The 22,809-nt window shown below is 45.6% G+C and overlaps 1 protein-coding gene across 2 annotated transcripts in view; it reads right to left on the reverse strand.

Annotated features, from left to right (window-relative positions):
* Window positions 1-4,648, reverse strand: part of TSPAN11 (tetraspanin 11) — a 68,800-nt gene extending 64,152 nt beyond the window's left edge. For both annotated transcript variants that reach the window (XR_004249183.2, XM_032159999.2), the window contains exon 1: window positions 4,424-4,648. The gene's annotated coding sequence lies outside the window, so the exon portion shown is untranslated. The remainder of the gene's footprint in view (window positions 1-4,423) is intronic.
* Window positions 4,649-22,809: the final 18,161 nt, after the last annotated feature.

Below are 22,809 nucleotides of genomic sequence, written 5' to 3' on the forward strand. Positions count from 1 at the left end.
AAAAAAATGAATGCCTAAGCCAGGACAGGGCTGAGAACCGCTGGGGGGTTTATCCCACTCTACCATCAAGGAGGGTCCCCTACTCCCTTTCAAAACAGACCAGGGAACCATCAGAATAATTCTCATTTCCTGAACCTCTGGAATATCCTCAATTCTTGGTATTTTACAGCAAAAATCCTTAAGCCTCTAAGCAGGGCCATGTGCTTGTACGTGTGCTTGTACATTGTGCAGGGCAGTGAGAGAGGGAGGGTGAGGCTGCCAGGATGCAGCCACTTCCCTCTCCATAGTTGTGAGTGGAAGTCGCATGGCCAGTTGGAAAAGCATCCCAGGGAGAAAGGGAGTGCTTGACTGGCCTGGGGCCTACCCAGCACAACGCCACAGACCCCCTGACTACTACAGGGGAGACCAGTATTAGACAAGGTCCCACAGTCGTCGCCACCCTTCAAGCCCCCTCCTTGCCATGAGCCGCTTTTTCAAACTCCTTCACTGTAGTCGTCAGACACCTGGGCACTCTGTACCCCTCTTCTGAGTTCAGCTTAGGCAGGCATCCATGCACCCTGCTAGGAGTTGAGGTCATTTCCTCGATTTACAGATGAGGAAATTGAAGCTTAGCAAGGTCACATAACATACGGAAGGTCACACGCAGAGGAAGGGGCAGAGCCAGCATCTGCGCCTGAACCATCTGGCCCTAGAGCTGGGCCACCCTTGCTGCCGGCTGCCTCTGCCTGCCCTCTCTGCACACCTTTCCTTCTCAGAGCGCCAGCTGGGGCTTGGGTGAGTGCCACTTAGTCTGCACTCAGCTGTTTTCTCATCCCTTCCTAGGAATGAGTTTAATGTTGTCAACAACGAGTGCTCAGAGGTCAGGGGCTGGGTCCTTAATACATGTCTCATGGCCTGGAGGTTCAAAGCTCACAGCAGGCACTTGGAAAACATACATGTACAGTGTATATTTGCTGCCCCCTCCCCAACTCCCTCTACCCTGTGGAGTGCCATCTTGTGAGTATAAACCTATGAACCCAGAAACCCCCCAGAGTCAGCCAGAGCAGAGCATCTACACAAAGCAAGGGCAGTATCAAAGGAATGAACAGAGGGTCCAGTTCTCTACTCCCGACCCTTCTCTCCACTTCTCTCCACAGTCTCCATCCTCAACAACCCACCTAAACCAACCAAACAGAACACCACCACCTCCTCTATCATGGGCATGGTCATTAATGCTCCTCCCACGGGGCTTAGAAAAGGGTGGTAAATCTAGATTCTGTGCCCCAAACCCAGGCATGGTGTTGGACAGAGCAGCTGTGCTGCCACTTCTGAGTGTATTTCTAGGAAAAGGCAGCACAAGAGACTGTTTCACATGGAGGAGAGCTTGGAAACCCAGGAAGCATGGCTACTGTAAATGCAGGTCAGGGGCATCACACGTAAATATAGCCAGGTTTCGTCACGTGGCTGTCCTCTACCCTCAGTAATCGCTCAGAGACCAGAGTTCCTCAGCACTGCCAACTACTCAAGAAAAACAATGCTGAGTGGACATCTCCTGGGGGAGAGGCGCATCTGGGCAAGTATGCCTGGGAATGCCCCCAAGAGGACGATGACAGGCAGAGTCACCCTAGATAGGTAGCTCTCAAATATCTGTGCACAGCTTGTCCACCTTGCAGATGTTTCGTGTCCTCCGTCTAGTGCCTGTCTCAGATATAGATATAGATGGGTTAGAGTCCTCACATCCCTTGTTGCTGTGTTGTAAGTAAAATCATTTCCATATTAACTCTGACCAAAATTCAGGAAATTAAACCAGTAGCATAAAAATAGCCATAGGATGAATTCCATGGCCAAGCAGAAATGGTTTTGTGGAATAACCACTTTGTACGTCTGAATCCTGCCTATAATCCTCGTTGAGGGTCAAGTGCAGATTTCTTCCAGCTGCGGTACTATTATTTCTACTTGGAGTTGAAAAGACCCCTCTAAGTCTTCTGGTGCAATGGTTTTCTAGTTTTGTTTTAGTGAGAGAGGCTTTTCTTCAAAGGAGATCCTATCTGAAAGCTGACGTGTAACTTAGATTGACCCCGAGCTGCTGGTGTGAGGGACCTGGGGCCCTGCCAGTGGAGCCTGCTCTTCCCTTCCAGAGCTCCCGGGAGCACAATTTGAAAAACACACATGCACACCCCCTTACTAATTTATTCACTCACTTGTTCACAAACAGTAATATCTCTTGAGCACCTACTGTGTTGCAGGTGGAGCCAGCAGGTAATGGCACAAAGGCAGTCCCGCTTTTGGTGAGCTCACAACGTAGTAGAATATGGCAAAGCTAGGTTCAGACAGGTCGCAAGTGCTAGGAAGGAACAATGATGTGATCATGGCTGGGAGGTGGCTACTTTAGATGGGGGATCAGGAAAGGCCTCTCCGAGGAAGCAAAACACAGTTGAAAACAGAATGATAATCTGGAAAGATGCCCTGATTTGGACCAAAGAGGATGCAGACCCAGAGAGGTGATGTGACCTTCCCCAGGCAGGGAGCTAAGCCGGGACCTGACCTGGGTTGCTGGCATCTCCCACCCAAGGATCTTTCCTTTTACAAACACTACTAAACAGCTACCACATGCAAAGAAGCCTCAGTGACAGGTGACATCTGAGGGTGGACAAACCACCCAACTACATCCTGGAATTCGGTGCCGTCTGTGCATGACTTTTGATGCCTCCCTCCTTCTTCAGCCCAGTCCAGGGTTGGCCCTGGGTCTGAAGGCGCTGTAACCCAAGAGACAGAACTCAGCGGTGGACACCCCAGACCTGTGACCCTGGCTGGGAAAGCTTCTTCATCTCCTATCTCCCTGGCTGCAAACTGTGAAGGGTGCTCCTTACTGCTTCATTTGGCAGCATAAACAGAAAAGCAAGTTGGTGGTTATAAACGTCCTGGGCTCATCTGAAGGAAGGCTCTCTGGAAAGTCAAGGTGCTCTAGGGAGACTTAAAGACATCAAAGCCAGTTTTCCTCCTGTTCTGCAGCAGGTACTCACACAAGAACTACGGGGAATCACACAGGCCTGTACATATTTTACACACGAGTCCAAAGATGGGTGTAAAATTCCTACTATGCTGAATAGAGTGGGAAGCAGCACGCAAATGCCTTCCTCTGCTATCCACAAACCAAACAGCTCTGGGCCACCTAAGCCCTCGCCAGACCACCAACTTGGCCCCTGTAGGCCAGTAGTGCCCCTTACCCTAGGAGTCTTAACTACCATCAAAGCATTTCCAGGCATTAATTGGAGCCTCCAGTCCCTTGGTGGGGCCAGGGGTTATTAGTCCCATTTTGCACACAAAGCAACTGAGCCCCAGATGACCTATCTGTCCAGGGAACAATGCTACTGACACAGTGACAACCATTAAGTTCTGATTCAAACCTGTCTCCAGCCTCTAACTGCTGCTTTCCACTGCAATCCAGCTGCCCACAAATTGAACACAGACTATCCACTTTGGCCTAATACCACCCTCATTCTCTTCTTCACGCTCCCCCGCACACACCCTATGCCCCAGAGTGCACTTATGAGTTTTTCCAGAAGCTGCCTCTTCTCCTCACCCCCCACCCCGACCCTCACAATACTTGCCACAAACTGGAGACCTCTGGAACACTTATTCCTCCTGCACACAGCAGCTTAGACTCAAGTTAAGGTGCTGTCCCGCCAAGCCCAACTGGGCTGCCTCCCTTTCATACTTTCCACCAGTTCACACATGTGCACACTGCACATATCGCTGGTGAAAAGGATACACCCCAGAACCTTCCATGCCTTCTTTCCACATGGAGCCGGCCAACTGCACGTGCAGGGATGGGCATGAAAACACAGGTGACAGGGCCTACACAGCCATGTTGTCCAGACGTGCCCAGAACACGAGGACATCCCTGCACAGGCAGACAGGCCCCCTGAAAGCAATGTGCACCAGATACAGCACCTGCCAGCACTTAGCCACCCCTGCGTTGCATGGGGTATGCTGCCAAGGCCTGTCCGCGTCTTGCTAAGGCGACTCTGGCTCTGTCATTTTGGTGTAGGCATGAGAGGCAGCTACTGGAATTCAGGGTGGACAAAGAATGACATTTTCAAGAGGAACAGACATGCCCCGGGCACGCAGGACGGCACGAGGCCCTCAGAGGCCCAGAGCTCTCTCCCAAGGCACAAGTGCAGAAAGGCAGAGACTCATACGTGTAGTTATGGACGCCGTGCTGCGTGTCCTGTGCAGACACCAACACCTGCTCACATGCCCCGCGAGTGTCCCAGGCATTCCTGCCTCCTCCACTCCTCATCCCCAGCCGACTTCCCTCTGCCCGCCCGGGGGAAAGCTCGGGACTGCCGGCGGGGCGGGCAGCGGAGGTGGAGGCGCCTCTCCTGGACCCCCAGTCCCGTCCCGCGGCGCCCCCACTCCCCGGGCGCGCTTCTGCACTTACCCGGCCAGGGGCTCCGGCGCGGCGAATGGAGCTGCGCCTAGAGAGACGGAGACCTGCGGCCCCCGGGGCCGCCCACCGCCGGCAGCCAGCGCTTCCCTCCCAGCCCGGGAAGGTCAGCGTGCGGGCAGCCCGGCCCGCGCCCCCGCGCCCACGGAGGCTTCCTGCCGGCCCTCGCGTCCCCGCCCGCCCCGCACGCGAGCTGCCGGCTCTTTGTTCGGAGTTTGCCTCTCTGCGATTCGGAGCACGCGGAGGGAGTTAAGTCAGAGTCCGAGGCAGCCGTGCGGTTGCCGGGGGGATCCCTGCGGGGGGCGGGGCGAAAGGACGGGCTAGTGGGGGCGGCGGAGCGGCTTTCGGGCTTTCAAACTCCCCGTGCTCCGCGGCTCCCCGCTTAGGTCTCCCTGCCCTTTACGTTTGTGGGCCCCTGGGAGAGGTTGGGCTTTGGGGGTTTCCAGGGACCCTAGGGACAAGCCTGTCTGATAAGAGAGAGGCTCTCCATCCCCCTTCCTCACCAGCCCCCAGCACGGCCCTGTCCCTCTCTGAGTCCTGTGGAGCATCAGCTTTACATTTCCTGGGCCCCGGGGAGAATCAAGGTCTCTCTAATCTGAAGCAAAAAGAAGTAACAGAGAGTAGAGCCCATCTGTTCTCGCTGAGTCCCTGTGAAGGTGCAAAGCTGGGCCTAACGGGACTGGCCCTAACAGTGGGGCGTGGATTATGTATTTCCCAAAGTAACAAGGGCCTTGTGCTTATCCAGCCGTGTTCTTTTGAAACTTAGCTGCAGTGAGGAAGATTACCCATTTACCAGGTTGCTAGATCAGGGAAGCCACTGGAGGCAGGGGACGCTGACAAAGCCACTGTACCCGGAGCACCAGCCTTCTAAATACCCCAGCTGGCTGCTGAGAAGGGCTTCGCGGGGGGCCACGCGGGAAGGAGATGATTCCAATAGTCCCGTGAGATGAAGACCTTAACTGGGGGATGAATGCGGAAGCTGCAGCAAAGGAGAATCTACAGACTGTGTGGTGCAGGAGGAGCACACTGGGGCTGTAGCATTGTGGAAGTCTGGAGGAGAACCTGGAGTGATGTGACTGAGTTTAGTGTGGAGCGAGTTGGATTGGAGAAGCAGGCCACCTTCTTCCAGGGGCAGATATCCAGCAAATGCAATTGGGAGGGTGATTCTGGAGTTCATAAGAGAGGCTGAGGCAAGGGATGTGAATTTTGGAATCATCTGGAAAGAAGTTGGGCCGACACAAGAGGTGGAGGGAAAGGGTAGAAAAGGTACAGAGAACAGGGCTGAAGACAGAATCTAGGTCTACCGAGAAGAAGCCCATGAAAGGAACGGAAACCATCAGAAGAAACCATGAGGGAAGGTCAGGACTGTGCGGGGTGACAGGACTCAGGAGAAGAGGGAGGTTCAATGGGGGCCCGAGCCCGGGCTGCAGGGACACCAAGGAGGAGGGCGCCCAAGAAAGCAGGTTTAGATTTAGAAATTGGGAGATCTCTGGGCTAGTTCAAGATAACTATTTGAGTGGTGGGTTATATAAACCAGGTTGCCACTCCTTGGGGGGGTGGGCATCTGTATCTCGGATCCAATTGGTTGATGGGGAGATACAAAGGTTCACCTCTTTGCCTCCATTACGGAGGGCCCCGAAGGGCCACCCCAGCTCCATAGCTTCCCAAGGGATCCCCCGAGGCCTCTGTGGAAAGCAGCACAGTTCAAGTTCATTCTCTGCCGAATCCTGTTTCCCTCACTCTCTCAAGGTGTTGTTCCCAAGAGCACCTCCCAGGAGACCTCCCACATACCATCTCTATCTCTGTGCAGAGTCTGTGTTCTAGAAATCCAGCCGGGGGTACAGGGACCCTGAGAAAGGGCGCAGGAAACAAAACTTGGCCTCTAACGAAGCAGTTTAAACAGACAAGGATGGTTAGACTCAGAGAAGGTGGTGTGAAGGAAAGAGCCTGGGGAATGGGGAGCGAAGAGGAAGCTTATTCGTAGTAGAAGATGGATTTTCAAAAGCCGGATGGAAGAGAGAAGAGTGGAGTAGGCCCGAGGAGGGGAGGAATGCTGGAAGAGGGTAAGGGTTAGGGGAGGTCAGTATTCACCAAAGTTAATAACATTAAAACAGCAATGAGGAAAGAGAGGGTTGGAAAACGGCCTGGAGTGACTTTTTAGCAGTAGGAGAGGGTGAGCGATGAATGAAGCTCTGGGCTAGGGTATTCCGTGTCCAGCAGTATCCCCAGTAACATTAAACGTTTACAGTGGAGAACCAATGGAAATATAATATGTAATTAAAAATTTTCCGTGAGCCACGTTTAAAAAAATGAATATAAAGAAACAGGTGAAAGTAATTGTGATGATATATTTTATTTAACACAGTATATCTAAAATATCATTTCAATGTGTGTCAATAAGAAAAATCAACCATATTTTACATTTTTTCCTACTAAGTCTTCCAACTCTGGTTATATTTTACGTATATTGCACATCTACATGCAGACACTACGTTTTCACTGGAAATATTCAATGTGTATTTAGATTTCATAACATTTTGGTTGAGGAAATAGATTTACACACCTACGTTGCTACATACATACTTATGCTTTCCAACAATCAAATCAAATGATCAGTTTTTAAATTTGTTTATGTTAATTAAAATTAAATGAGATAAAGAATCCAGCCCTTCAGTTGCACGTGGCACATTTCAAGTGCTCAGTTTCCACATGTGGCTAGTGGCTACCATATCAGACCACACAGGCCTAGAATTCTAATTCCTAGACTTTTTGATTTTGGCTTTCTTTTGTCTTTACTTTTTATGAAGGAATTGGCCTCTTCTACCAGCACTGTACCACTAACAAGATCCTAACCTATTCCATCTTATTTCATAAAACATACTTGAAGAAGGTGAGGGGGAAGATTGAGAATCCACCATCTATGAAAATGGAGATGGGAATTCAGCTTGGACTAGAAAAGGTAGGAGGAGGATGAGATAGGAGGTGGAAATATTCCATTTTGATTCTTATTCTGTGGTTGTATGAGGAGGGAGGTTTCTCTGCTAGGTTGGGTACTCCAGAGATTGAATGGACGGTGCTGTGAGAATGAACAGGACAACTCCTGTTTGTACAGGCTCCCATTTTAGCAGCTTCCCATGAGCATGGAGCATGGGTTGAGTCACGAACACTAGGATGTGGCTAAGTATTTGGGAAAAAAATGGAAGGGGCTAAGTGAAATCCTCCAAAGGAGAGTTTTAATCCCAGATCTGGAGACCTGTGCCCCTGCTATGGTTTGGATATGGTTTGTTTGTCCCCTCCAAGTCTGATGTTGAAATTTACCACCCAGTGTTGGAGGTGGGGCCTGGTGGGAGGTGTTCAAGTCAGGGGGTGGATCCCTCCTGAATGGCTTGGTGCTATTCTTGCAAGAGTGAGTTCTTGCTGTTAGCTCCTGTGAGAACTGAAAAGAGCCTGGCACCTCCTCCACACTCTCTGCCACCTCTCCCAACTTGTGATCTGTATATGCGGCTCCCCTTCACCATCCCCCATGAGTAGAAGCTTCTTGAGGCCCTTGTCAGAGCAGATGTTATCACCATGCTTCCTATACAGCCTGTAGAACCATGAGCCAAATAAACTCCTTTTCTTTATAAACTACCCAGCCTCAGTTATTCCTTTATAGCAACACAAATTGACTAAGACAGCCCCATATTCAGGCCTGTAGCTCATCTTCTGTCCCCGGCGGGGTGCTGGCAGCTTCTGCTTTTAGGCCATGCTCTGGCACCATTACCCTGCCTTTATATCTGATAGGGAGATCTGTCAATGGATGCAGTAGTAATGGAGTTTGTAGAGACTCCTTTAGAAATTTAGGAAAAAAACCCCAAAAAACCCAGCTTAGATTTCCTTGTTTGTTATCTGAAATGACCTACACCTATTGCTACTTGGTGATATAGTGGAGCTCTTGTGAGACCCTGCTCCATGCCAGCACACGGCCTGACAGCCTCTCTACCCAACAACAGTGTCTATATCCATTCCTAGAAATGGAGTCACAGAAAATACCATTTTTTGTTTTGTGGATGGCTAAACACACACACACACACACACACACACGCACACACACACACACACACACACACGACAGTGAGGAGAATGTTCTGTTATTGTTGGCATCCCCAGGATATATGGCACATTAACTTGGCATTCAGGTTGTACAGTAAACCCTCATAGGTCAGGAACTGTAAAACTTGCTTTTCTCCATCCTTTGAGCCTAAGCTTGTCCTTCTTTTTCTTTTTCTTTCTTTTTTTGAGGTGGAGTCTCGCTCTGTCGCCCAGGCTGGAGTGCAGTGGCACGATCTCGGCTCACTGCAAGCTCCGCCTCCCGGGTTCACGCCATTCTCCTGCCTCAGCCTCCCGAGTAGCTGGGACTACAGGCACCTGCCACCATGCCTGGCTAATTCTTTGTATGTTTGGTAGAGACGGGGTTTCACCGTGTTAGCCAGCATGGTCTCGAACTCCTGACCTTGTGATCCGCCTGCCTCGGCCTCCCAAAGTGCTGAGATTACAGGCATGAGCCACCGCGCCGGGGCCAAGCTTGTCTTTCAAAACAATTTCTTGTCACTACCTAGGAGGATTGCAAGGAAATGAAGGTACTTCTGCCTCGCTGACATCCATGCTTGGTTAAGCTGCTGTCCTGATAAGACCCTAATGAGTACTCTTTGTATAAACTCCTGACTGAGCCATTCTGAGGAAGATCAGTTAGGTTCTTGGAGATATTAATAGAAAACATTCCCTTCAGGATACCCACCAGAGACAGCTAATCTGACTCAGCCTGCTTCTCCGTCTTTAAAATGGGGAGAAACGCCTCCTAAGATTCTTTCTACTCCTTTAGAAAGTGGAAACTAGCCTTGGTTTTTTAATCCATGTGAAAAATAGAGCTAAAAAGCCTTTTGTTAGCGTCTGTCTTTCTTCTAGAAGGAGTAGGGAATGAACAGATGTTAAATATTGATCAGTTAGGCTTAGCTTTAATTCAACCTGCATTTGGCTGTGAACTTGATGACTGACCCTTCTGATTTTTGCAATAGTATCTGCTGCTTAATAGGTAAAGAAATGACTGCAGAATTGAACCTCACAGTCTCAGGTATAATTCCACGAGAAAGATGTTACAAGCAGGAATTTTTCAACTGTTTTCAGGCGTACTTCCAATCACACCAAGAACATTAGTTGCACTAATCAGTGCTTGAAATATTGATCTTCATTAGCAGCGTCAAAAGCATTGCTCAAATGTCCGTGCTCTCTTGGCATTCTACATGAAGGAACTTACAGCTTGGTTCTTTCCCAGGAGAAAATTAGTGAGGGCAAAACAGAAAAACATGTCTAGCATACAGGAAACATAAGTAGAGACAGCTGAGCAAATATATAAATAACATACAAAATGATAATTATTTACAACCGGATTTTTTTCTTTTTTTTTTTTTTGCTACATGTAGCACACTGCTAATCCTCTCTCATCTTCTCCAGGAAGCTGTCTAAAGCCTGCTTCTGTAAGGACACAGGTTTTCTGGACCCAAAGTCACACACTGGGAAGGAAGAGAAGCCTTTGGATAAACATCATGAATTTTCCTGGAGCAACTGTTCTATTTAAGATTTTATATAAGATTTTTTGGAAAGAAGGGAATAGGTTTTAAAAAATATTTTCAAAAGTGTAACATCTATCTATGCTCATTTTAGACAATTTGATCAGTATAAAATATTAAATAAGAAAGTAAAAACCAGTTGGACTCTTACCTATCATAAATAACCACTGTATTACTGGATTTTGGTGAATATCTTTTAATCGTGTGTGTTTGTGAGTATGTGTTTGTCATCAGATTTTTTAAAATTTGAAGCTATATTCTAGTCAGCTTTTTATGTCAATGGATTTAAGAATATGTTACATCATTTTAAATGTAATATATGGATATACCACAATTTATTTAACTAATACCCTATTAATGAATATTTAAGATGTTTTCTTTTCTTTTTTTTTTGAGACAAAGTCTCACTCTGTTGCCCAGGCTGGAGTGCAGTGGCGTGATCTGGGCTCACTGCAATCTGCACCTGCTGAGTTCAAGTTGATTCTCCTGCTCAGCCTCCCGAGTAGCTGGGATTACAGACACATGCCACCATGCCCAGCTAATTTTCGTATTTTTAGTAGAGACGGGGTTTCACCATGTTGGCCAGGCTGAGCTTGAACTCTTGACCTGAGATGATCCACCCACCTAGGCCTCCCAAAGTGCTGGGATTACAGGCATGAGCCACGCTTCCAGCCAGAATGTTTTCAATTAAAAAAAATTTTAATGATGTTGTTATGAAACATTCTTTCATATATATACTTGCCTACTTATTCAATTATTTCTTTATGGCAAATTCCTACAAAATAAGTCACAGAAAGTATTTCTTTTGGTAGCTGAACCCACACACACGCTCGTATAGATATATTCACACATACACATACACACATGTATACATATGTATGTATGTGTATATATAGACATATTCACATGTACACACATGTATACATACATACGTATGTGTATATATATATACATAAAAAGTCAAAAGTGTTTTAAACTTAAACATAGTTGTTAATTCTTGAGAAGAGACTGGGATTGGGGATGCAGTCAGAGGAATTTGACCAAACCTATAATGTTTTAGTTTTTTTACAGGGAGAAAATATTTGTATAACTTAAAATTAGTTAAAATTAAGGGTAGCAATAACCAAAAATGGACAAGATAAAGTAGTCATCAAGTGGCAATCACACATCATTGCAACCAAAATGATCTGCTTCCTTTTGCTGAAAAAACTTAACAGTAACTACTGGAAGAATAGAAATAGGATGTGTAAATGTTAAACTGCTAAAAGAAAAAAAAAAGAACCAGGACACCTAAAACCTTGATTAATCCAACAAAAGTAAGAAATGAAAAAATTAAAAGAAACAAGAAAGCGCAGTAACTAAAAAGTACAAGCATATGGACAAATATGTCCAAATATGCCAATATTTAGAATTAATATGATTTGGTTAATGTGTCTATTAAAAGATGGCAACTCTCTGGATAACAAAACCAAATGCAGTTATATGTTGCTTAAAAGGGACACACATGAAAAAACAACACAGAAAGTTTCAAAATAAAGGAGTGGAAAAGATATATTAACTAAGGAAATGCTGGCACCAAGAAGTAGGTGTGCCAATCTTAATATAAGATAAAATGAATCCAAAACCCAAAGAATTAATGGACTATTTATTTATTTATTTAAAGATGGGGCCTTGCTCTGTCACCCAGGCTGGAGTGCAGTGGCATGATCTTGGCTCACTGCAACCTCCATCTCCCAGGTTCAAGCAATTCTCCTGCCTCAGCCTCCCAAGTAGCTGGGATTACAGGTGTATGCCACCATGCCCGGCTAATTTTGTGTTTTTAGTAGAGACGGGGTTTTGCCATGTTGGCCAGGCTGGCCTCGAACTCCTGACCTCAAGTGATCTGCCTGCCTTGGCCTCCCAAAGTGCTGGGACTACAGGTGTGAGCCACCGTGCCTGGCCAAAGAAGACTTTTTTGATTTTGTTCGTGTCCACCCATGAACCTTTGTGCGTAGCTCCAAAATGTATAAAGCAAAAATGATAGGACAAGTAGACAAAAAATAACCAAGGATTGAGAGGTGCACTTTCCAATATAGTAGCCACTAGCCACACAGTATAGCCAATAGTCACTAGGTTATTTAATACTTCAAATATGGCTAATCCACGTTGAAATGTGCTATAAAGTGTAAAACATACACTGGATTTCAAAGACTTGGTATGAAAAAATAAAGTAAAATAGCTCTAATGTTTTAAATATTGATTATATTTTGAAAAGATCATACTTTAGATATGAGTTAAATAAAATCTATTAAAATTATGAGAACTTATGAACACAAAGAAGGAAACAACAGATGCTGGGGTCTTCTTGAGGGTGGAGGTTGGGAGTAGGGAGAGGAGCAGAAAAGATAAATATTGGGTACTGAGCTTAATTCCTGGGTGATGAAATGATCTGTATGACAAACCTCTGTGACATGAGTTTATATATGTAACACACCTTCACGTGTACCCTCAAACCTACAATAAAAGTTAAAAAAGATTGCAACCTAAAATAAATGGGTAAATAAAATCTATTAAAATTAATCTCATCAGTTTATTTTTGCTTATTTTAAAGTAGTGACTAGAAAATTTAAAATAACATATGTGTTTCTCATTGTATTTTTATTGGACAGCACCGAAGAGGATTTAAATGGACACAAATAACAAATATGGTATAATAATTATAGAGAAGAAACGTTTTGATTTCTCAGATTTTATGTTCTTTTTGGTCATGCAGTATTTATAAATTGATCAATCACCTGATCATAGGAAGATCTCAAAAATATGTGAAAACTAGCTTTGGCAGAGGCTGTGATATCTAAACACAATGGTTTTCTCAACTCAAATGGAAACCACTATTGCCTATACCAATTTCTGTTGCCCTTCCCAGTGTTTATGTGGAGGTGTCTATGCAGGTGGGGTCTGCAGATAGCATGACCCGGATGGCAGGGATTCTCCATCCCTCTCAGGAGTCCATGGCACCAGAGGTCCTCTGCCTGTTGGCCCCAGCTCACAAGATTTATTGAGTCAGAACTCCCCTTTCAGAGCGCAGTGACAACAGCTTGAACCTAGGAGGAAATGCTTTATCTACAAATTGCTCCATGTGGAGGCCTGGAAGGGGATAGGCCTGACTGGCTGAGCTGTTCTGAAGTATTCAACTGATGACACTGAGATCCCAGGCTCTCTTCCCCACATGGATCTTATCGCTCTTAACTTGGGGTGCTCTGGAACTATTCTTGCCTTTTGTAGTCCCTCCTACTCATTTTGGCTTGGTGGTTTTTCTTTTTCTTTCCTTCTCTTTTTTTTAAATCAATTCAGTCTTATCTTTGTAAAAAAATCATAGTTCAATATTTCTAGTCTGCAGGTAGCATTCTTCCTTGATTTCCAACCACATTATAAATCTATTTTCTTCAAAATATAATTTCTGTTATTTCATGGTAGTTTGTGTAGGTGAAGATGTAGAAGCTGGTATGCACTCTGACCTCCTGATCCATCATGGTATAAGTTTTTGTCTATTTACCTCGTAACCAGTCACCTTATTAAGGACACTTTTCATATTAAAATAAACATTGTGTATTATTACAAAGAATTCATGCAAAATATTTTTCAGTGACATAAGAACTCAAATTATATGGTTGTGGAGGGTTGCTATACTGCAGATCCTTCTTGTTACTAGGGATACTTTGAGGACAAAATTTTGGAAGCTCAATTAAAAAAACGGATTTTGACTGCCTTGAATGAGCATCTCAATCTCTCTTTCTCTCTCCCTCTTCCTCTCTTTCTTTCTATCTCCTCACCACCCAACCCTTTCTTTCTTCCTTTTTCCTGGTTGCCCTCAACTACAGACAAAACCTACTTTATGGGTGTGCAATCTGTGCAGTTACACAAGGCCCCACACTTAGATGGGCCTAGCACTTCATTAAATGCTCTGCTGTTGCTATCTTGAAATTCTTAATAATTTTTGAAAAAGAGTCTCCCCTTTTTCATTTTGTACTAGTCCTTGGTATTTCTGCAAAACACCTAGCTAGTGTTACACGTTTTCTACCCAAGTTAAAAGATTATAGCTTGTGGCATTTTGCTGAGCCCAAAGCAAAAATACATCATGTGTATCTTGGGAAAATTCTTACCTTTACTTCAGGATTGGTGGCAGTGGTGGGAGGTTTGAATTCGGGGGAAGATTAGGACCAGAGCCACATCCATTAGGACTCTTTCGTGAGCTGGCTTCACCTTCACCTCTTGATGCTCTTCTTCCTGCTTTCCTCTCCAGTCCATATCACAGCTTGCAGTTCAGTACACACATTTTGTCCTTTTTCTTCCACACATTTGCCCAAGTGGTTTCCATTGCTCGCAGTGCCCTTTCCCACCCTATCTGCTGGGTGAATTCCTATTTAATCTTCAAATTTTGCTTTAGTTATCACTTCCTTTAGGAAGCCCTCCCTGGCCTCTCTAGGAAGAGTTAAGTGACTTGTTTTTATCTCAAATCTCTAAGAAGAACTTAATATGGAACAGAATTTTTTTATATACTTCTTTTCCACTAGAACCACTAGAGTGATGGTTCCCAACTTTTATTGTGTGTGTGTGCACACATCACAGCATTAAAATACTAAAACACACTAAACAAGTCAGGAATCATAACAACGCAATTACTACTGCAGTATAAATGATTTTCAAAGCAACTATAAAAGCATTCAACTATTGCCACACTATCATTTGGTCTCCCTTTAATATTGGTTTTCTGTTCTGTTACATTTTTTTATGTTCCAATAAACACCAAGTTGGCCAGATTTTACATTTCTCACCTCATATCATAGCCAGCTTACCTCGCGCTCTATTGTGATATGACTTTTTTGGGTCTGTGCTCCATCTGACAGGCATTGCTAGCATGTATATCCCTTTAGAATGAAAATATATGTTAGATGTTAATTAAAATTTGGCGGCTCACCATGACCACCAGGATCAGTTGCACAGATTGTTGACTGCACCAGGGTGCTCAGTGGAGGGGTAAAAGGGGACCAATGGTCAGTTTAATGTGCTCACCTGGCTGTGTGCACCCTGGACTGCATCTGTCCCAAAGGCAGGCCTTTTTAAAATTTGTACAAAAGGTATCATTGGGACTAATGGTGGGGGCTCTGGCTTGGGCAATCCTGGGTGCCACAGCAGGTTCTTTGGGAACTGCTAGAGAGCAAGGGCTGGATTCTATTCATATTTACTTCCCTAGCACTTAGCATAGTGCTGGACAATAACAGAACTGAATACATGTAGAATAAATTATAAAACCATCAAGACATTTTGCTAATGGTGTGCAACATGATTTTGGCCTAGCCTATAGCCTTGTTAACATAAATTTTCCAATCTGGTCTGCTGGTGCAGATTTAAGTGGCTCTTACATGTGGTGTCCAATACACTAGTGTGATATGGTAAAAATTATAGCTGTCACCCCAACCCCTAATCCCCAGCCTCCAAGAATCATGCATAGCCCTGGATCATTTGCATCTGTGCTGAAGTCCACAAAAATCCCTGGGGGCATGTTAAACTCTCAATTAGCCTTCCTCAAGTGTGCTGTCGTGGAAAGAAAGGCCAGAGTCTGCTGACCAATGCACTTCCTTCTTATCAGACAGGAATTCCTGCGATCTCTCTCCCTGCCCCATTTCCTACATAGCACATATGTGATGAGCGCAGTTTTAGAAATTGGCACTTAATGAGAACTTGAAAATTCTGGCACTGGGAGATGGCTTAGAGGTCACCTAGTCTGATCTCACAATCAGGAGACTGATCCCCAGAGAGGGAGGTGATGTCACATGGTCAGGTGTTGGCAGAATAGCCTTTGGAGCCTCCGCCTCCCTCCTGTGGTCCTGTGTGTGCCTTACTCCTTCTTTTCATTCAGGTCTGCAGCAGTTTCTCTTCCCACCTACCCTGAATTGCCCTCTGGCCATTCCCTAGTCCTACTCTAAGAGGTGGCAGAGCCGAACCCAGGAGGGTGGGGAGTGGAAATGGCAGCAAGGTCTATCTGCTCCCCAGTCGGCAGTGCCGAGGGCCAGCTTGGCCTCTGTCTGGAGATATCACATTGGCACTGCTGGATTTGTGCTAATGAAGAGTCAGAAAATCAGCCAGACTCTCATGGGGTACAGGCTGAGAGTGGAGGCCAGCAACTGAGGCAGTGGGAGACCCACTCATATCGGGCTGAGTGTTGAGTACAGTGCCCAGAAGTCAAACCCACACACTCTCTTCAATCACAGAGTTCCCATCACATTCCTCATTTTGTCTCAAGCACCTGTTTTTGAAGCCTTGGGGGAGGGACCAGCACACAGGCTTTGCAAATGTGTCTTCTTGGAAGCCTGTGTGTGGGGTCTGGCCCCACCCCAGGCTCAGGGCCTGCAGTGGCTCCGGAGAGTTAGGGACTTGGCTACCCCAATGACTCCCGCCCTCTGACCTCAGAGACCTCCCAATCCAATTGCCTCACAGATCGGATGAGGAAATGGAAGTCCTGAGAGAGAGCGAGAGCGAGAGAGAGAGAGAGAGAGGCTAATGGCTGCAACAAGAAAAGGCAGTAGACTCAGGCTTCTTGACTTCTTGACTTTCCAGCACAACAGGCTCCTGTTGGTTCTCGAGTCCTCAGATGGACTCCCCCAGTTGGTCAGCAAGCCAGGCTGGGGACCACCACCACCAAGTCTCCTTGTGGATTTTCATTCCTCCATTTAATAAATGTTTCAAGGGCACTTACCGTGGGCCTGGCACTGTTGTCAGCACTGGAAGTGCAGCAAAGAACAACATAGATAATGCCCCAGCTCTCACTGAGCTTAAAGTCTAGTGGAGCACACAGATAATGAGTGAATGAACATAGAGAAACAAGGACATATCAGATAGGGATGAGTTCTGTGGAGAGAAGAGACACAGAGATGTCATGGAGGGTGACGGAGGAGTGCAGAATCAGAGTCAGGGAAGAGCTCTCCTGGGGATGAGATCTGAGTGATGAGAAGAAAATAGCTAGTTGATATGGTTTGGCTTGGTGTCCCCACCCAAATCTCATCTCGAATTGTAATCCTCACATGTAAAGGAGGGACCTGATGGGAAGTGATTGGATCATGGGGGCGGTTTCCCCCATGATGTTCTTGTTCTAGTGAGTTCTCATGAGATCTGATGGTTTAAGTGTGTGATGGTTCACCTCCATCTCACTCTTTTTCTTCTGCTAGTATGTAAGATGTGCCTTGCTTCTTCTTTGCCTTCTATCATGACTGTAAGTTTCCTGAGGCCTCCCCAGGCATGTGGAACTGTGAATCAATTAAACCTTTTTTCTTGATAAATTACCCAGTCTCAGGTAGTTCTTTTATAGCAGTGTGAAAGCAGACTAATACACCAATGAAGATTGGTCAAAAGTAGGAAGCCAGGTAGGAGACCAGGTTCAGGCAGAAGGCACACATCCCCTGAGTCAGGTATGAATTTGGCTAACCGAGGACCGGAGTTCACTGAGCAAAGGAGATAGGAGAGGTAAGAAACATGCAGGAGATACAGGCGAAGGGCAGATCCTACGGGGCCTGAGGGCCAGGGAGAGGGGTTTTGTTTTTGTTCTCAATACAATGAGAGGTCACTGGAGGATTTTAAGGAGACAAATCCCATGCTCTCACTTTAAGTTTGAAAAGATCATTCTGGATGTCATGGGAAGAACAGAAAGGGGTAAGAGTAAAAACAGGGAGATGAGCTGTCAAGCCTGGAGTTTCACAAGGCTGCTCCTGCAAGGCTGTGCAGGCTGCACACTGCCCAACTCCAGGGGTGCCTTTCACCTGAACAGCAATAGGAACAGTACCCTCTGAGGCTGTGTGTAGTAGGCCCGGGGATTTTTGGTCCCTTATGAGGCTCAAAGATACCTTCTACCCTATGTTCTCATGTCAAAGTAGCAAAATAAAAATCCCTTTAATATCATTTTCTACACAAAAGTAAGACAGACTACAAACCATTATGTGTCAGACTTGATCATTATACCGTGAAGTAAATATGAGAAACAGTAAGATCCAAATAATCTTTTAATTAACTCAGGTCTATTGGAAAATATATTAATCTTAATTTATTTTGTAGAAACAGGGTCTTGTCATGTTGCCCAGGCTGGTCTCAAACTCCTGAGCTCAAGTGATCCTCCTGCCTTAGGCTCCTGAAGTGCTGAGACAGCAGGCATGAGCCACAATACCCAGCCTAATCTTTTATTATCTGCCTCAGCACTAAAAAAAAATCACAGATGATCAAAAAAGTATTTTTATAATAAATTACATTTGTTTTAAACTTGTACCTAATGGTGAGTACTCACAGACACAAGTTGCAGCTATTCAATGGTCATGTATTTTGGTTCATATCAATGTCCAAGCTGAATCAGGAATGTTAAAAAAAAACCACTTTCTCATTACATATTTGTTGAGCATTTACTATATGCCAGGCACTGCTGGATCCTGGGCAAATGGACAGCCAATGTCTTTCCTGCCTTTATGGACTCTAGAGTCTAGTGGCCTGGACAGACATAAACAAGAAAAGACATACGAAGAAATAGGCAGTCAAAAATCGTAATGAGTGCTATAATGGAAAAGAACAGAGGAAATAATGAAGTAGAAAGCTCATTTAGATCATGAGGGTCAGGGTAGGCCTCCCTGATGAAGTCTCAAAAATGGCCAAGGACCATGGCTATTTGCACACTTCCACTGCTTCCCCACTTCATTCCCTTCTCCTGTCGCTCTTCAAACAAATACTTGCCCAGGGACTCACTGTCTTACCTCAGCATCCCTCCCTCCCAACCCATCCCCTCCAAGCTCAGCCCTACTGTCTGTGACCCTGAGAAGCCTGAGAGCTGGTACCTCTAATCAAGGACAAAACAGGAGCCAGTACACCCTGGGCCCCAGAGAGAGGGCAGCATGAAGCCCTTGGTCTGGTCCTCACACAGGCTCTCACTCCTGTTATGACCTTGGGCATCGCCTCCTCTTTGCAGAAGTCTCAGTGTCTCCCATCTATTGAGTAGAAGGAAGCACACAGTCCCTGGAGTTCCTAGATGGGCCCCCAGGGATTGACTCTGCTGCCCAGATGTCTTTAGAGAGTCTCAAGGAGGCTGGCAGACCCCCAGGCTGCCTGGGAGCAGATGGACAGAGAAAGCCCTAGAGCGTCTCCACTTTCTATCATCACTATGACAACCCTTCCATGGGATCCTGATGTTGGGGTGATGCCTGACTTTTTTGGCCTAAAACTGAGAGTTAAACAGAAAGCAATCCTTCGGGGGGCAAGGAGATGTGCAAGGAAGGGTACTGGCACCAGAACGACCTCAGTTTGTCTTAGCTCCTCACTTACCAGTTGGATGACCTTGAACATGTCCCTGATTTCTCTGAGATGCAGTTTTGGCAAATAGAAATGCTTATCCCCTGCTCACAGATTTGAAGTGAGGATGGCTCATAGATGCCAGCTTGTAAATGCTTCCCGCTGAGACCAAGCAGGGGCTGCAGGGCTGTGGCTGCCGCAGAGCTGAAGTGAGAGATAGCCTCAGCTTGGTGGATGGAAACCAAAATACCCTCACGTGTGAGAAAAGCAAAACAGTTTGTTTATTTATTTTGTGCCAGAATCTTCTGGTGCATGAGCCTAAGGAAACGGCTCTGCAGAATTGGAAAGGATAGAAGTGTGTTTATCACTCTTTCTCTTGGGTAAACCTCATTTGCATTCCTACAGAGTGTTGATTGTATTGTTCCAAGAAATGAAGTTGTTTGGTGGGCTGGCTTCCCTCATCTCCAAAAGAAATCGTGTGTGTGTGCGTGTGTGTGTGTGTCTGTGTGTGTAGTAGGTACAGGATTTCTCTCTCTTGAGCATCTGCTACATGCCAGATACTTGTGCTAGGTACTTTAAATACTGTGGCAGACACAATAGGTGGGCTCGCTCAGTACCCAAGCAAGCACCTACTTCCTCCCTTGCCTTCCTCTTTTAGAGAGCCTGGAAATCTAAACACTCAACTTCCCAGAACTTTGTAGGTGGCCACGTGACATAGTTCTGCCCAATAATATGTAAGTGAAAGTTGGTAGAGAGGGCATCTCTTTCTAACTAAAAGAAAAAAAATGTCAAGAAAAGAAAACCCTTTGTCTTCTTCCCACTTCTCTCTCCCTCCTGCCTGTAATATGGATGTGATTCTTGGAGATGCAGCAGTTATGTTGCAACCATGAGGCAAGGCATGAGGTTTTGAGGATGCAGGAAGTCATCCACAGACTAAGGATGGAGGAAATAAATGCTAGAAAGAGTCTAGCCCCTGATATTGTCTTCATTGGATATGTAAGCAATATTATAAGACACAGCAGTATTTAAGTATCATTAAGAAAGATAAAATGCTGTTAAGTAAACGACAACTTGACATGTTTGTAAGACACAACCAGATTCCCAAGATGTTCAAATGTGAAAAAAATGTGGGTTTTAGAATCAATGAGAATTGCACAGGTATCTGAGCCCTGGAATATCTACCTTTGGACTTCTTATGTGAGAACAACAAACTCCTAATTTGTTTAGGTGTAGTCGTTGGGCTTTCTGTTACTTGCAGCAGAACACATTCCTAACACTGACTCCTCACAATCATTTCCTGAGGTGGGTATTAACATTTGAATCCTACCAACGAGGAAACTGAGGCACAGGACAATAGGCTTGCCCTAGTATATAATCACACAGCTGAGGCCACAGTGAGAACCTCCAACTTGAGTGTTCTTGGCCCCACACCTCATCTGCCCCATGGCTTTTCCTGTCTTGCATGTGACCTTCACAGTATGGCAATGAAGGGTGATGAGCAGCCACACCACTGCCCGATTCACCTGCTCAGGAAGACCTCCCCCCAACTCACTGGGACATGAGATTGGCTCCTGTGAGCCGGAAGCCAGGACTTCAGAATTCAGCAACCGTTCTGGTACGAGGTTTCTTAGTCATTTGGGCAGTTTGCTTTCTTGATCCTGTTTTGTGCTTTCCTTCTCTCTGTACCCTTCCCCATTCCCCGTTGAAGAAAAACATAGGAAATGAGAAAGATCAATTTACATGTGGAAGATGTGCATATTCATACTCTCCCTATAATCCTATAGACTTCCAGTTTGGGGGGCTGGAGAGGCCACAGATGAGTTAGGAATCCTTGGTCAAGAGCCTCTTGCCAAATTAGTCAGTCAATTTTCCTTTGCCCCTGGCCTTTGAGGACAGCCCTTTGGAGACCGAGGCATGAAGGCTTAGGACTCTTGATCAAAAGCCACAGAGAGAGGCAGTGTTTGTGTCTATAACTTAAGGAAATGTTCACTTCAAACTCAGTTTTATTTTCTGCAGCAGAAGGAGGAGATGAAATTGTTAAAAGGGTGTTAGTGTTCAGTAAGAAAGAATGAGCTTTTCCAGATCTCTGTGTTTGGTAGAATAAATTGAGAGCAGTAGGGGTGTATTCGATGGGATATTAGTCAAATTAATACATGAGAACATTACTTTTTTTAGTATGTGGTTTACAGAATCACTTGAAATGCCTAAGGAGAACACTGGGAAGAGAATTGTTCCTTTGGGAGTGACTCATGTAAAATGGGCCCTGTGCAAAAGCCAGAGTGAGCAGGGTGCAGCACAGCAGCTCTCCAAGGGGCTGGGAGTGTAGTGGGATTTTTTAAGGAATTAGAGAGACTGATGGGGTTGAGGAGGATATTTATTATTTAGGTGTACTGGTCCAGTCAGAGGAGAGGCTGTGGCTTTGCTTAACGTAGGACCCAGTGTGCTAGCATTTCTCTCAGGGCTGGACTGGGAGAATTGGGGTTGAAGGGGGGCGGTGCTGGCTTTGTGCCATTTCCTCTGCCTCCCATCAGATGCGGAAGCAAAGTGGAAAAGTCCTGTGGGTTTTTTTCTGCTCTGGTACGAGGAAACACATGCAAATGATCTTTTTATGAGAAAACCCATTGAGAACAGTTTCCCACCCACCGTCAAGGTCCACACAGTCCAGCCTGCTGGCTGGAGAACTGACCTTTAAAACTCTTGTTTACATCTAACCACATCTTCAACTCCAGTCCGGCCTGGCATCCAAAACCAGAAAGTTCCCGTAAAAAAATGTTATTATGGCTCTGTGTACCTCACAGGAAGCCCTCAGATTGCAAACATATGTCCAAACTGCTGACTTGGAGTAAATGGATCAAATTACTCAGTGTGGGTAGGCGAGTCTGATTTCTGTACCAGGCAGACTTGCAATCTGAATGTGTGCCAGGTTGAATGGAATCTCTGGCTTCAGATGGATTTGGGTTGAAAGAAGATTCTTTTGCAAATCAGCTTATATGGTGATTTCTTTCTTTTCTTCTTTCTGCAAATGTAATATCAATGAACATTTATCTTGACCCCATGTGGGGCTGTTGGCTTCTTCCCTCTTGTTCACCCTCAGGGCCTGTTTTTGTCTTTGTTTCTAAGTCCATGCCACACAGTTCTGGGCTTCATGGCTCCACAGACTTCTGGATTGTGGTGCGGACTTTTTTTCAATTAAACTTTTAATTTTGAAATAATTGTAGATTCACATGCAGTTGTAAGAAATAATACAGAGAGATTCCACATACCATTTACCCAATTTCCCTCAATGGTAATGTCTTATAAAACTATAGTACAGTACCACAACCAGTATACGGACACTGATGCATTCAAGATAGAGAACATTTCCGTCACTGTTGCCCTTTTATAGCCACACCCATTTCCCTTTTTCCTACAAGCCCCCTTCTTTACCCTTGGCAACCACGAATCTGTTTTCCATTTCTATGATTTTGTCATTTC

The sequence above is a fragment of the Hylobates moloch genome, unplaced genomic scaffold (genome assembly GCF_009828535.3).
Source record: "Hylobates moloch isolate HMO894 unplaced genomic scaffold, HMol_V3 SCAFFOLD_8, whole genome shotgun sequence".
Lineage (NCBI taxonomy): Eukaryota > Metazoa > Chordata > Mammalia > Primates > Hylobatidae > Hylobates > Hylobates moloch.